This window comes from Cupressus sempervirens, chromosome 8, assembly GCF_028749045.1.
Source record: "Cupressus sempervirens isolate cs-2001-9-10 chromosome 8, ASM2874904v1, whole genome shotgun sequence".
Classification (NCBI taxonomy): domain Eukaryota; kingdom Viridiplantae; phylum Streptophyta; class Pinopsida; order Cupressales; family Cupressaceae; genus Cupressus; species Cupressus sempervirens.
Window position 1 is genome coordinate 761,501,254 of NC_143125.1, and position 15,846 is coordinate 761,517,099.

At 32.4% G+C, this 15,846-nt stretch overlaps 1 pseudogene; it reads left to right on the forward strand.

Annotated features, from left to right (window-relative positions):
* LOC149544652 (uncharacterized) overlaps window positions 1-15,846 on the forward strand; it is an 88,410-nt pseudogene that overhangs the window by 68,536 nt on the left and 4,028 nt on the right.

Here is a 15,846-nt window from a genome sequence, read left to right on the forward strand (position 1 = left end):
AGCCTGAAGAGACATAGTAGACACCTAGAATGAAGGAGCAAGTAGCTAGACAAGCACTAGTAACCTTACCAACATCTAGCACTTCTTCCACTCAAACTCTTCAAAAGCCAAGCACAGATGCAACTCCTTTGTAGATTTTAGTGTCGAGCATGAGTTCATCAAAGGCTCAAGAAGTAATCCAATATGGAGATGTGAGCCTTGATGAAGAAATAATTTTACCCAAATATGATTATGATACAATGACCATAAAACAAATGGGCATATTGCAACAAGCTCTAGCAAGGAAAAAGCATCAAGAAATGCTTAGAAGGGAGCATAGATAGAAGCAATCACTCTAGGATATTAAAGACAAATTCTTAGATGCATTTAGTTTTCCAACTCCATATGAGACCAAGCTAGTAATTGAACAGGTTGACCAACATAGTGGAAAATATGAGTGATGTTGACCTCGATACAAATGCAAAATTACTAGAATGGTCAGAAAAGAAATTTCAAAGTGAAGTCAATGAAAAGATATCAAGTGATATATCACTAACACAAGTTGCATTAGCAAATGAGTTTAAAGATGTGAAGAAGGTACTTGAGAATATTTTCTCATTGTACACTAAATTGTGTAATCCAACACTCTTCACCCAAGAGACTAGAAATCACATTTTGAGTTTGGAAAATTAGATAAGTTCATTAGGTGCAAAACTACCAATGACACCATCTTAGAGTGAGAAGCACTTCAAGACATTACTTCAAACCCAGAGTTAGTTAACTACATTGTCAGCAGATGAGGCCAATATAAGGGCCAAACTAATTATCATCTAGACCATTTTGACTCTTCATCATCCAAATCAAGTCTTTAGATGTAGCATGTGAGAACTGGGATGCATCTTTCAAGATAATCCTAGATGTCCATAAATCATTTTTTGACAAACACACAATAAGTGCATAGCCCATTGACATAAGTATGAAAAAGGGGGAGATATATTTTTTTGGGGGAGAATAAGAGAATATGAATTTTGGGAGAGATATAGGGAGAGTGAGAAATGGGAGAGAACAAGAAAATGAGGAGATAAGAAGAATGGGAGAGAATAGAAAAAGGATAGCGTAAAGATAGAATAAGATAAGGGAAGAGCAAGCATGAAACTAAATGACATCAAAGATTATTAGTTGAGGCATATTTACTCACCAGGAGTATAGAATTTTTGGATATAGAATAGACCTATCAACTCAAGGAGAGTTATCATATTTTGAGGTATCCAAGTTATTACAAGATTTTGAAATTTTAAAGTTTTGTATATAAAATGAGTTAGAGATATGTTATGCTTGCTTGCATGCATTAGATGTACATGTTTTACATGGTATTTCAGTTTATTTGTTAAATGTATGAGATGGATTTGTGGTGAAAATTTTATGGGTCCTAGTGTAAACTATTGATTGGCCCTTTGCAGAAAATAAATGATGCTATTATTGGCTACAACATATCAAAATCCAAACCTTTGCTACAAAATTTTAACTTTTTTTATTTCACTAACCACCTCTATTTTTAAAATATTTTGAGACATGGGTTTTGGAACTTTTTAAAATATAATTTAGATGGGTTTTCTAACAACAAAACACTATAACAGATAGCCTAGAGCTCAAAATTAGTAAAACTACTGACCATTGGAAACAAAAATTAAGAAAAACTTAAAGCTTGAAATATTCAAAATAGAGTAGGGGGCTATAGTTCCCCAATCTTTTCTCTATACTATATTGACACTCAATTTATATACACTTTCTATTCTACTCGAGCAAGCCCATCTCTACAAAGACTCGGGTCATATATTCATGGTACCTTTGGCAAGAATATTAATATGGGGATTATTAAGCTCATCCATAAAGATGGGGATAAGTCCTTAATCAAGAATTGGAGACCTATCACCCTGCTTAATGTTTCTTACAAAATTCTTGCTAAGGCCTTGGCTACTCGGCTTGTTAATATTTTGCCTAGTTTGATCTGTCCCACCCATACTAGTTTCATTAAGGGAAGATGCATCTTAGAAATTCTTGTCACCACCTGGGAGTCCATGGAATGGGCTAAGACTTCAAATCAAAACTCTTCTATGTTTCTTTTGGATTTTGAAAAAGCTTATGATCGGGTTGAGTGGGATTTCATTCTTTCCATTCTCCAAGCCTTTGGGTTCCCTATTGAATTTGTTAGATATGTTCAAGTTCTCCTAAAGGAATCCTCTACACTGATTGACATCAATGGGTTTCTCTCTAATCCTATTCCCTTGTCTCGATCCATTAGGCAAGGATGTCCTCTAGCTCCTCTTTTTGTCATTACCTCTAATGCTCTATTCTATCTCCTTAGAGATAACACTCTATCCCCTAAAGTCAATGTGATCTCCCTCCTTGACAACTCTAAACTTCTTAATATCCAGGTTGCTGATGATACTTCACTCTTCCTTGAATTTTCCTCTCTTAATATTCAACATCTTATTCAAAAGCTTGATATTTTTGAAACTATCTCATGTGGCCACATCTCTAAATCCAAATCCATCATGCTTAGATGGAAAGAGGAGCCTCCTGACTAGTTTTTTCAATTTGGCTACTCATTGGGGGTGGGGGGGGGGGGGGGGGGCTAATAAGATTGTGAGATATTTTTGAATTCCTTTCTCCATCTCCCCTTCTCGTAGGGATATGTGGAATTGGATTAAAGAGAGAATTATTAAGAAACTCTATAGGTGGGATAATAGGGTGCTATCCTTTGCTAGTAGATTGCAAGTTTGCCAAAAAATATGTCCTCCTATAGTATCTACTATTCCTCTATTTAGATGTTCAGTAATTATCAAATCTTTGAAATTCAAAAGGCAATCAAAAGATTCTTATGGTCTGATGGAAAAGGCATTAGGAAAAAGCATGTTATCAAATGGAGTTGTTGTCACATTGATAAGAAAATTGGTGGTTTAGGTCTTAAGGACCTTAGATTGCAAGGTATCTCACTTGCGACTAAATGGATCTTTCAAATTCTTGATGGTTAGGAGCCTTGGAAGATCCTTTTAAGGAAAAACATTTTGGCTGGTTATCCCAAGCAAGCCAAATCTTGGAAAAACCTTCATTTTTCTAATCTTGTTGTGGGATCTTTTCCTGTCTCTATCCAGGGATCTCCTACCTTTAAATCCATGTGGAAGGCTTGAGAGCATGTGAGGAAATTTATTTATAACTCTAAATTTGACAATAACACTTTTACTCATGGCGAACATTCCATCTAGTGGAACCTTCAACATAATGGAAAACCTCTCACTTTAACCCAAGGGTGTTCTACTAAGTACTGGCACAACAAAGGTATCAAGTGCTTAATGGATATCTTGGAGAATGATTATATTTTAAGTTGAGAGGATATTAGTCATAGCTTTAATCTCCCTGACTCCTACAAACATACCTATAATATGATTGCCAATGCTTGTTGGTCTCTCAATCTCCTACGTAGATGTGATGTGGACTTCCATATATTTCTTTCTTTCCACTGGGATGATGGTACCCTCCTACATAAGATCAAAGCTAAAGATATATATTTATTGCTTAGCAAAGACAATTATGTTCTTTCCCATCTTAACTCCATTTGGTATGTTAACCATGACTCTTTAGAATGGAAGAAGATCTTGGATAAATTTTGGAGTCTCATATCCCTCCCAAAGTCCTTCTTTTTAAATGGCAGCTCCTTCTAGATAGACTCCCCATTAAGAACCATATTGGCATTTCTGACTCCTGTACTATTTGTAATCCTCCTAAGAATATAAGACATGTCTTTTTTAGCTATCATTTTGCTAGAATTATATTGAATTTTTTGGGATCTCTATTATTGACCATGCTTGTGTTCTTGATATTATTCTTTGAAACATATTTGGTCTTAATAAGGATGCTAACTTCTTTTGGGACATTCTTTCTTCTTATATTCTTTGGTTTATTTGGAAATGTAAAAATGAGGACAAATTACAAGATATTGGTAGATCCCTCACTTTGTTTCATTTGAAACTCATACATTTTAAAATTGTTTCATAGGTGTGATGTATCATGAAACCTGAGAAAGAAAAGATGAAAAGATTTTTGCATTATGGTCATGCCACAATGTTCATTTACAAAATGCAACATGGGCTAGATTGGGCGAGCATTGTTGACAATTCGGCTACTTCTGAAGAAGCTCTAAAATGACTGCTTAAGGAGATGAGGGATACTAGAAGCCCCTTTGCTAGTAGACTGGAGTTCTTTGCTCATATTATTGAGCAAAAGAAATTTGTTTGGATGGAAGGAGAGTTTGGGCTGACCACCTAGATAGATGAACATGATGATATTCTGGATTAGCTTCTCTGATTTTCCTTTTTGTAATATCGTAAACTGTTACATATTGTGCTAGTTGGCTACTTATGGTTCAACTAGGTGGTTGAGGTTTGCCTCCCCTTTTTGATATTGTACTTATCCTTTCTTTGATCAATCGATTATTTAGTTTTAAAAAATAATTTCTTAAAATTGTAATGTTAACAATCATGCATCTATGGTATGCAACATATTAGTTCGATATTTTTTTTTTTAATCAATTGATTTTAAAGTCGTAGAAACTAAAAACTTTAATCACTAGTTAAAGCATAAAATTCAAAAAGTATAACAATATTACTTAGCCTACTGGTAAGTATTAATGACATCATTCTTACAAAAATTGTATTTAATTATTGGTACTTAATATTATGTTTATCTTAATATTATTTCTAGACATAAAAATAAATGACCATATAATAGACTAACGTAATGAATTTAAATAATAAATTTAATACTTTTATTGCATATTGTATCTATTTTTATAGTAATTTGAAAATCACTTAAATTTATAAAAGATATATAAACATTTCAATATATTAAATAATGATTAGTTCATATAAAACCAAATCAAATTATTTATAAAAGTATAAGGAAAAAAAATTAAAATATATAAATTAATAACAAAAATAAAAAATAGTTTAATTTAATTAATAAAATTAATTCATTAATCATAAATATAAATAGTATATTGCAACCTATATTATTATTATAAATAAGAGTCAAGTAAAAACTTATAAAATGACTTAAATTAAATATTTAATAAGTAATATATATGACAAAAAATTTAGCATATTGTAGTAAATAATTTATTTAAAGAAATTAAAATGACAAATTTAAATCTATACAAATGATAGATTAATTTTAATTGAATATTATTAATGGTAATGTGATATTTTATCACATTTTCACTTGTCTAAAAATTAATATGTAGAATAGTATGTAGTAATTGATATTGATCACATTAATATTTTTTACCAGTATGTTAATACATGTTGTGTTTATTTGTTTAATGTTGAGATTTTTTAATTACAAAAAATAGTTCATTCTCATTGGTTGATTAGTTTTAAACTAATTTAGAAATTGTGTCAAGTGAATGCAATACTACTAGCCTAGCTTAGGAAGTACAATAAGATAAAGTAGTAGATTCAACAAGTTAAAAAGAGGAAAAGAAAGGTGAGAGGATGGAGAGAGGATCAACTAAAGAATGCCAAAAAAATGACATAAGTACTAAAAAGCAAAAAAAAAAGAAAAAAATAATAAATTTGTTAAAAGATCTAAATAAAATATTATATATAAATTATTAAAAATAGAAAATAAAAAAAGTAATTAATTGTGTAAAAATGAAGTAGAAAATAAATAGTAAGCAAAATGTAAAATTCAAAAGGGAGAAAATAATTAAATATAAAATTAAAGATTAATAAGGAGAAACAATCAACAAACAAACATGAAAATGAAACCAAGAAAAAAAATTCAAATAAAATTATTTGTATTTTTATTTCTCATTTTATTTTTTGGCACTAAAATCATTGCAATTTTTTGTTTGGAGTAGATGACATAAAAGAAAATGGAAATCTGAGATAAATTATTTTATGAGAAATGAAAGATAATGAATTAAGCTTCATAAATTATTTTTGTTTTGATAAGATGACATAAAGAGGTATGTTTTTCCCTTGAATCAATTTCTTTTTCTTGCTTATGTGGCGAATAGCCAACTGTTGACTTGGTGAAAGACGTTTTAATCTTGTTTTAAGATAAATGAAGTTTAACATCTTAGATTACACCAAAAAGTGAATGATTTATTTTAAGATAGAATATATGACTTGTTATGTTATAGTGATGTTGCCATGTCATAATTTAATATCACTATGATTATGCTAATGTATTTACTCCCTAATGATGATGTAATTAAGATGTGATATATTAGATTATGATGGGTATTGACTCATTTTTGGTTGTGAGTGTCTGAGTGGATGCAACAATTGTTGACGAAAGTGTGGTTAAGGTAGAGAGGACTAGCCTCTTAGAAGGGGATGCATCGGATGATCATGTTGCCACATACACACACATCAAATAGGATATCATGTTGCTTTTCGTTACATTTACTAAAGTTAACCTTGAAAGCTCAAAGTGAAATTTAGATGTTACATTTGATTTGGTTTTATGAAAAAACATATATATAGATTGTTATTATATTATGACACTAATAGATGAGTTTTGTTTTTCTTCTTATGCATATAAACAAAAGTTCCACTTTGATTTTTTAATAGAAACTTAGAATTAAATTTTAACATATACATGTGCCCCATAAAAACTTTTTTTTTTTTTTTTTTTGTTTTTAACTTCAAAAAAATGAAGGAGGCCATGGCATGGGGATTAGGTCAGCTATTTTGGGAGAAATGATAAAGGAAGAAACACAAGAAGCATGGAAGAAAAATAAAGGTGAGACGGCTGAAACTGGAGAGGGGTTCCAGAAAAGAGATGCATTAAGAAGGATTTGGTCATTAGCACTAACAGGCTCCAAATTATCTATCAAATCCATGAATGCATAAGTTGATTCAGCTTATTTTTCATTATTTATTGTCATCATCTCTATTTCCTTGCTAGTTGTTTCGATTTTCTGGGAGTGTGGTGTGTGAGTGTTTGTAAATTTTAAACCCTCTGCTTAGCCATAAGATGCCAGGCCTAGGGAAATGCTTCATAGCAGCCAAATACCACATGTTGTGGGGTTTTGGAAACACAACTCTGCCTTTTCCAATAGAAAGCCATGAAAATTGGATATAAATTGGAAGATTCATTAAGCAATCTGGGAATAAAAGTTAGAAATCAATCTTGCTTCATATTTTGCCTCTTTATGGGGAATGAATTATCTTAAATATGATACTTGTTACAATGATTGAATTCGCAGCTCCTGACTTACCTTTTAATTTGGAATAGCACAATTTATCCTTTTTCATTTGCTCTAACACTTTCGTTTTAGGCAAACCGTACAAATTATTTTCACAAGGGTTCAAAAGATTCTTTAAGTTGTCATAATTTTAGTTATCAGGTTTTTCGATTCCCTGCTTGAAATGGAATAATGAAATAATGAGACGTGTTAGTTAACCATGATCTTGAAAGTTACAGGAAAATACGGTTAAACTTTTTCCTCAAACTCAAGTTAAAACTGTATGCATATTTGTGGAGTTAGTCCTTTACTAGGACAGATAGAATATAAGAGCATATCTAGGTTTTTGGGGTTCTATGTTTTAGGCTATTTCATATTAATAAGATCGAAGTTATTAGCAAAATTGTAATCCGTAGGGCATAATTCAGCATGTTCTTTCTTAATGTTTTTTTCAACTAAAGAGGTAGCCTCCATTCATAAGACCAAATGAGTAGATTTTGTCTGTGTGTAAGAAAACATCTCAGGAGTTTGCAAATTCTATCATCCCAAACTCTTCAAAGCTAAAATAGATTGGCCATTTTCCTCTCCTCCAATGTTAGGTTTGTCCAACAGCACGATCCAAGAATAAATTTAGAACAATATACGGGGAGCCATCACAATGCTCTTTTATGGCTGCCATTTTACATTCATATCGAAACATTCACTTCATATACTTGTCCCCATTCTTCAAACGAAACTGAATGTTACTCTAACTGGGATAAATAATGGTCTATTTCCATTGACTATCGCTGGAACGGTATTTTTCATTCTTTGAGATGTTTCTTATATTTTCCCTGATATGTTGGCTATCTCTCTTATGTTTTGGGTTTATCTCCAATGATTCAAGCTTATGTACCAAAAGAAAAGAATGGATATATGTGTCATGTGTTTTCAGATGCAAAAGTATTTATTCCAACATTAGTGTGATTTAATGTACCATAAGGAAGAATTGACATATGTGTTATGTGTGTTTTTTTAATGCAAAATTATTCATTTCAGCATCACTATGATTGATTGTACCATAAGGAGAAAATGAACATATGCGTTATGTGTTTTATTCAAATGCAATCAAATTTCGTTTGAACATCTTGTTGTAAGTCAGCATATATATGTGTATTTTCTTTCATGGCTAGGTATAATGTAGAAACAATGGGAAGGATAGAATGTATACTTCATGTTATTTTCTTCTATCTGCGAGTAGAATGATACGTGTTGTTCTTGTTTCTTCTACCACTGTAAGTGCTTGGCCAAGCCACTTATTTTTTTGCATTTAATTATGTGGTCCAGATAATGCATATGTGTGTGTGACTATGCTTATTTGGTTTTACTACATATGTGTAGATATTTCGAGATTAGGCTGGTAGGCACATGGTTGCATGTAGTATGTTTCACGGCTGCACTAGATGCATTCAATTCATCTTTTTTTGGGAAGCTAGGCTTTTCGTGCTAGGGTCGGGGCATTCTTCATGTCAAGAAGAATCCCAAGGGAGTAATCACTCTATTGTTGGCAAGGTAAAAGTGCTTGGGCCACACTCCCATCTCAATACAAATGGACGACGTCCTATGACTGAGGTCATGATAGGAATGGATAAACTTAGCTTTTATTGTAATTTCATCCTTGAGATGAGTTGTTTTATGTAATTCTATATAAGGGAAATGTAATTTCTGAAAACTGATGTAAATATATTTCACTATAGTTTATGTATGTTTGGACTAGCAACTTGATCTTAATTGTTAATTAGTCCTCTGGCATAACTTGTGATGTGTTAATATGATTAATATGTAATTATGAACATTCTTTTAATATTGTAAAGATGTGAAATTGCAGATCAACACCTTAATGTTACATTGAATTTGCTGATAAACTACTTTTTATATAAGCAATTAATGGATAATGAGTCTTTGACTTTTCCACATTTGTTATGATTGATTCTTTTCTGCTCTTTCCACAACTTCTTGATGTGAAAATTTTTAAGTAGGACATGGTTCTTACAGAGATTCTTATATTTCATTCAAAATACATGAGTTGCAAAAATAATGTAATTATTATATTTTAATTAGAATAATATATGATTGTTCCGCAATTAGGTATAATTATGGAAACTTAATACTTTATTTAGATAAGATAATTCAAAGAACCTAATTATTATTAAATTGTCTTTACATAAACTTATTTGTTATTATCTATTAATATATCTTGTTTTCATTTTCATTTTTGTCTCTTACATTGGTTAGTTTTTTCTCATAAATCTTTAGTTGTATATATAATTATTTACCTATTATTTTATTTTTATCCATTTTTTCTTTTAATTTTTAATTTTTATGATTTGTTATTTAATCTAATTTTATTTCTCCTCCTTGATTATTTGTCTCTTTTATTTTGTTCTTTTGTTCTTATTCGTCTCCTTTATTTTGTTCATTTTCAGTACCTAGGTTCAATCTTTGCCATTTGGCATTCTCTCACCTCTTTGATTATATGATGATGGATCACCCATATTGATGTTCTAATTTATTTACTCAATTCTACAATCTAACCAACACTATTTTTCTTTTTGAAATCTTGTAATAATATTCCAAAAAAAACTAATACATCAAAAGACAGCATCTATGCAGCCAACTAAATTCTTTGATTAAATCATTTTTTCTAATTTAATAATTAATTTTTAAATTATTATACAATTATTTTTATTTTTTTAATAAAAATTTTATAATACGGATAATTAGCCACTGGCCATCAAATAAATGGTCTAGTATTTTAATATTTAGCTTGCCTTCTTCATTTTCCCCGCAGAAACTTCTGTTTGTTGCACAGAAAGTCTGGTTGCCACAGCGATAACATCGCATCGAGACTCTCCAAAAGCAGCAGACAGTAGAAAAAGGGAGACAGCATCTAGTAATGATTATACCAAAGGTACGTAAGAAACCAGTTTTATGCAAAATCTGTATTCCTTCTAGTACTATTTATCAGCTGTGTTAAATGATCAACGGTCATGTTAAAAAACTGGAAGAGAGGAGAAAGTAGATTAAATTTTCTGTGTGTTCTGATTAAAAATTGAATCTGCTGAAAATATGCTGAACGGTCCGTAGCGGTTAATTGGTTCCCCTGCTATCTTAATTAGCTAAAGGATTGTTGCTATTTCAATTGGTAAGCGATTAAATTATACCAAGGAAGAGTGAGCTTTTCAAAAGACCCCTCATTCACATTGCCAACCGAATTAATCAGGTCATCTCTCTGTGTTTTTTTTTAACTATGGTGAAGGAAATGGGATTTCTTTGATTTTCTGTATTCTTTTAAGTTCACAAATAAAAATGGAACATCAGAGGACAATGATCAGTTCATAATAAAAACCAGCACTTAGAACACACAGAGTATATGACTGTAACACACAAAAGATAACACAGCCGAAACTACTTTTTGTCTTTCGGTGATTCATTTGGAAATATACCACCTTTTACATTAATTACTACAACTTATAATTACTCATTTGGAAATGGAGATACAGAATAATTTGCATCTTCGGAAAACCTTTGCTTTCTTCTTGCGATTCATAACGACACATAAAGAAGCCCTCTCCAAAAATATCAATCATTTGCTATAAATGAAAGACTAAAACAACACACACCACTAAAGCCACTGAAGATTATTCAATATGCTTATCAAAATCAGACCCACACATACGAAGAGAAATATATCTGATACAACGACTTCCTTTGAGATTTTTCATCTCTTATCGTTTACTTAGCTCCAAACAAACATTTCATTCCTATCCGGTTTGCATCTACAACCTATTTTCTTCTTCCCCATTCCAGCAGGGCTTCTAATCTTGGAATGTCCTGTAATTGCAGTGTTCACAAACATATGAATGAAAGTGCCATTTTATACATGCATGCTCGTCATCCGGCTCCAATTCATTATGTGAGAAAATATTAGTAAAATATAGTCCCATGGATCAGTTGGAGACCCCTGATCGCTCGAGGGAACTAAGCAGCACAGAAAATTCTCAAGCTTCAAGTTCCAGTGACGAGACTAGAAGTTGACAAACATCCGAGTCATCCCAAGCCTATAAAACGTTTAGCAGGTGACTACGGACAGAAAGTTTTGGTTCAAGATGTATTTCTCAGTCACAGTGGAAAACAGAAAAAATTCATTAGGCAGCTACACAAAGACCTCACAAACCAAGGGGTGTCCTGCTTCTTTGATCAAGATCGCAACAGCTTGCCAGTGGCGGAAGATTTCCCTTCCTGTATATTTGAAACCACAAAGACATGCAAAGTAGCAGTTTTACTCCTCTCCATGGATTACCTAGAATCAAAGTGGCCAATGCTGGAGCTTTCTGCTTTCGTGGGAGCAAAAGATATAATCCGCAGAAATTCCAATCTCAAAATTTTACCCCTGTTCTTCAATATTTCACCAGATGCTCTAAAAAACTTTACAGCTGACGATAAAAGATGGAAACAGTTGGAGAAATCCGGTGAAAAGCGAGCAGAATGACACCAAGCTTTGAATGCAATACGCCGAATTAATGGGTTGAATTTCAGTGAAGATGATTGTGAAGTTCTATTCAGAGATGAAATTGTGAGAGAAATCTGGCAGATACTTCCAACACCCTCGCCAAGGTACCATGTCCCCTGTATGCAAGGAAAAGCACGCCTGTGTCAGGTGAGAAAGCATCCCAATACCCTATTCTGCCTAAATAATGTATATATTCATAGGCTAATGTATATTTATGATATTTATGCTGGAGGTTGCTGATTTTTTCAAATCTGTTCGATCCGTCGGGAAGGGAATCGGCATTGGAGGATTGTACGGAATACCAGGCCAGGGAAAAACTACACTCGGGAAGGCTTTCTGCAACTTCAAATTGGGGGAATTTGAAGCTAAAGTCTGCCATCTAGAATTTTCTAGAGGTGATTCATTCGATAGAATTAAACTTGCCGTGCACTATCTCACTCACTGCCCTCAGTCACATCTCCAAACATTGGCATGCCAAGATCAGGTGAGTAATTGTACATACTTTTTCACACAGATTTCGTTTTACAAACTTCAGTCTTGTATAAATGTCTGTAAACATGGTATGTATATTGTATTCAACTTACAGGCACAAACAGAGTTGTATAGAAGAGTGAAGGGAAAAAGGGTATTATTAGTTCTCGACAATATTACAGAAGAAAGTATAGACGAAGTGACGTACTATCTCAAGGCAGATTTGAGAGAAAACAGCTGGGTCCTCTTGAGCGGAAGAAGCATAGATGTTCTAGAGAGGCACTTCAAAATAGATAAGCAGTCTTGCATGCGCATGCCAGGGCTCAAAGAGGAAGAGGCCATAGCCATCTTGTTGGAAAGGACTCGTGTAGAAGAGTCCACGTTGGCGGCAGAGGACAGAGCTTTTGCTGTCAAGTGTGCACACAGATGTTCCTTCAAAGAAGTCGATCCAAGAGGTCAAACATTTCATCCTTTGGCACTGAAAGCTTTCGGCGGCCATCTGTCTAGTAAATATGGTTCGCATTTGTCAGCATGGGTTGAGAAGATAAAAGCCGGCTGGGTAGACCGCTGCAGTTATGGTTTGGATGACTTGTTGGCATTGTCGCAGCAGAGACAAAGGAAACAAAGATTGTGCTCACATAAAATAGAGATAAACCAAAATAAATACACAGAGATAAATAGATATGTTATATTGATTCAAACATAAATACTGTTTTCTACATATTCCTTTGTTGAACAGCCAATTGTCATTCTTCTAAAACAAAAGCTAGTTCTTCTCATATTACTGCCATAAAACAGAGCATTTCAATTTACAATGAGTCTTCTCTCATAAGCTAGAAGCTTCTAGATATGTCTTAAACAATTTAGAAAATATATTTTACAAAATGAGAGGTCTAGAGCTCTCCATGAGAAGACAACAATAAATGTAATAGTTGGACTAGGTAAAGGCAAGGGAGATTAAAAAGATAGGTTGGAAGCTTACATCACCAACACTCTCCGTTAATCTTCACTGTCATGTATGTCTACAATATGAATACTTTCTTGAAGATATTCAAAAACATTCTTTGCAAAAGGCTTTGTGAAAATGTTTGCTAGTTATTCTTTGGACCTACAAAACTTAAGACATATGTCACAATTGTTCACTAGTTCATGAATTTAATGATATCTTATATCTATATGTTTACTATGTTGATGAAAGACATGATTTTTTGATAAAGCAATTGCAAAATTATTATCACGCTATATTCTTGTAGTTTCCTCTTGTGGATGCTTCAAATCTGAAAGTACTCTTCTCATCCATATTGCTTGACAAGCTACTGATGTTGCTGCAACATATTCTACTTCAGCTGATGATAATGTCACAATCGATTACTTCTTTGATGCCCATGAAATAGCTCTTGATCCTAGGTGAAAGATATATCCTGAAGTGCTTCTTTTATCATCTAAGTTCCCTGCCCAGTCACTATCTGTATAGCCAATCAGCTTGTGATGATCTAAATGTGCATATAATATCCTAAAGTTCTTTGTTCCATCTATATACCTCAAAATTCTCTTTCCAACTTTTCAATGAGTTTCTTTTGGTTTGTCCATGAATCTAGAAATGAAGCTAACTCCATGCATTATATCTAGTCTTGTAGGTGTCAAATATAGAAGGTTGCCAACTAATCTTTTGAATAAAGTTGTGTCTACATTAGGACTTTCATCATTTTTGCTAAGTTTTAAACCCAATGCAACTAGTGTAGGCATTGAATTCACATTTGTCATTTTAAATCTTTTCAACAAATTGGTCATTTTGATTTACTTGTATCCCAAGAAAATATCTCATTAATCCCAAATCAGTCATATCAATTTTTTTTTCATGGCTACTTAGAAATTCTTAATTGACATATTATCGATGAATATCAAATCATCTACATATAAGCAAACTACCAATATTTCTCTTTCATTGCTCATTTTGACATACAAAGTTGGTTCATAGCCACACTTACTAAAACCATTATTCACAAAATAAGAGTCTATTCTACTGCAAAAAGCTCTAAGAACTTGCTTCAAACCATATAGTGCATTTTTCAGCTTGTATACCTTATGTTCTTCTCACAAAATTTCATATCCCAGTGGTTGTTTTATATACACTTCTTCTTCTAAAATGTCATTCAAGAATGCTGATTTCACATCCATTTGATAAATTTTCCAATTATTTTAGGTTGCTATGGATAAAATTGTTCTAACAGTGTCTAATCTTGCTACAAGTGCAAATGTCTCATTATAGTCTATACCTTGTTGTTGTGTGAAGCCTTTGGCTACTAGTCTTTCCTTATGTTTCTCTACTTTTCCATCAGCATTATATTTTATTTTGTATACCCACTTAACTCCAATCACATCCTTTCCTTTAAGAAGATCTACTAAGTCCCAAGTATCATTCTTTTCTATTGACTAAATTTCTTCATCCATGGCTAAAATCCATTTGTCATCTTTAATAGCATCTTCAAAATAAATTGGATCAACATGTGTTAAAAGTGTAAAATTAATACATAAATCATCATTTTCAGCTTCTTGTAATTCATCATATATGTCTCTAAGACTTCATGTCTTCCTTGAAGTATTTATAGACCTTGATCTTAATGATGCAAGTGTTGGATTAGATGATTTACTATTGTTACTGCTTGCTAGAGTAGTAGTGTTTTGAGTGGTAGGTTCCCTTGTAGGTGTTTTAGAAACATTTGTTTGTGTTGTAGAATGCACATCTTGAGTTTCATTTTTTTGTGGAACACTAGCTACAACTGTAGTTGACTTATCCAAGCTACCATCTCATGCTTCTTCTTCTACAAACTCAACATCATGACTTATTATTAACTTCTTTGTGATGGGATTGTATAGCCTATATGCCTTGGATTGTTCACTATATCCCACAAATATGTACTTCACTCCTCTATCAACCAATTTTTGTCTCAATTCTTGAGGTACTAATGAGTATGCCACACAACCAAATATTCTCAAATGTGTTATATATTGTGCTACCTTTTGCTCCAAACTTCTTCTAGTGTTTTATTTATTACTACTTTCATTGGACATCTATTTAGTATGTATGTTGAACATGCAACTGCTTCAACCCAATACTCATTTGGTAAGTGTTTCTCTTTTAACATACTCCTTGTCATATCCATAATTTATCTATTTTTTCCTTCCACTACTCTATTTTTTTGTGTAGTGTACCTTTCTATAAATTGTTTCTATATGCCATTTTCTTTGCAAAAAATTAAAAAATCATTTGATATACATTCTCCACCTTGATCAATTCTTAATGTTTTAATAGAGTATTCACTTTCTTTTTCAACTTTTGCCTTCAATTTTTTAAAGATAGTGAATACATCTGATTTATACTTCACAAAACAAACCCATACTTTTTTGCTAAAATCATCAATAAATGTCAAGAAATAAAATTTTCTGCTTAAGGATAGTGTTTGCATTGGCCCACAAAGATCTGAATGAACTATCTCAAGTGGATGTTTTTCTCTATAAGACTTTCCAACTAGAAATTTTTCTCTATGTTGCTTTTCCAAAATTCAACTCTCACATGTTGTCTTAAGTGGCT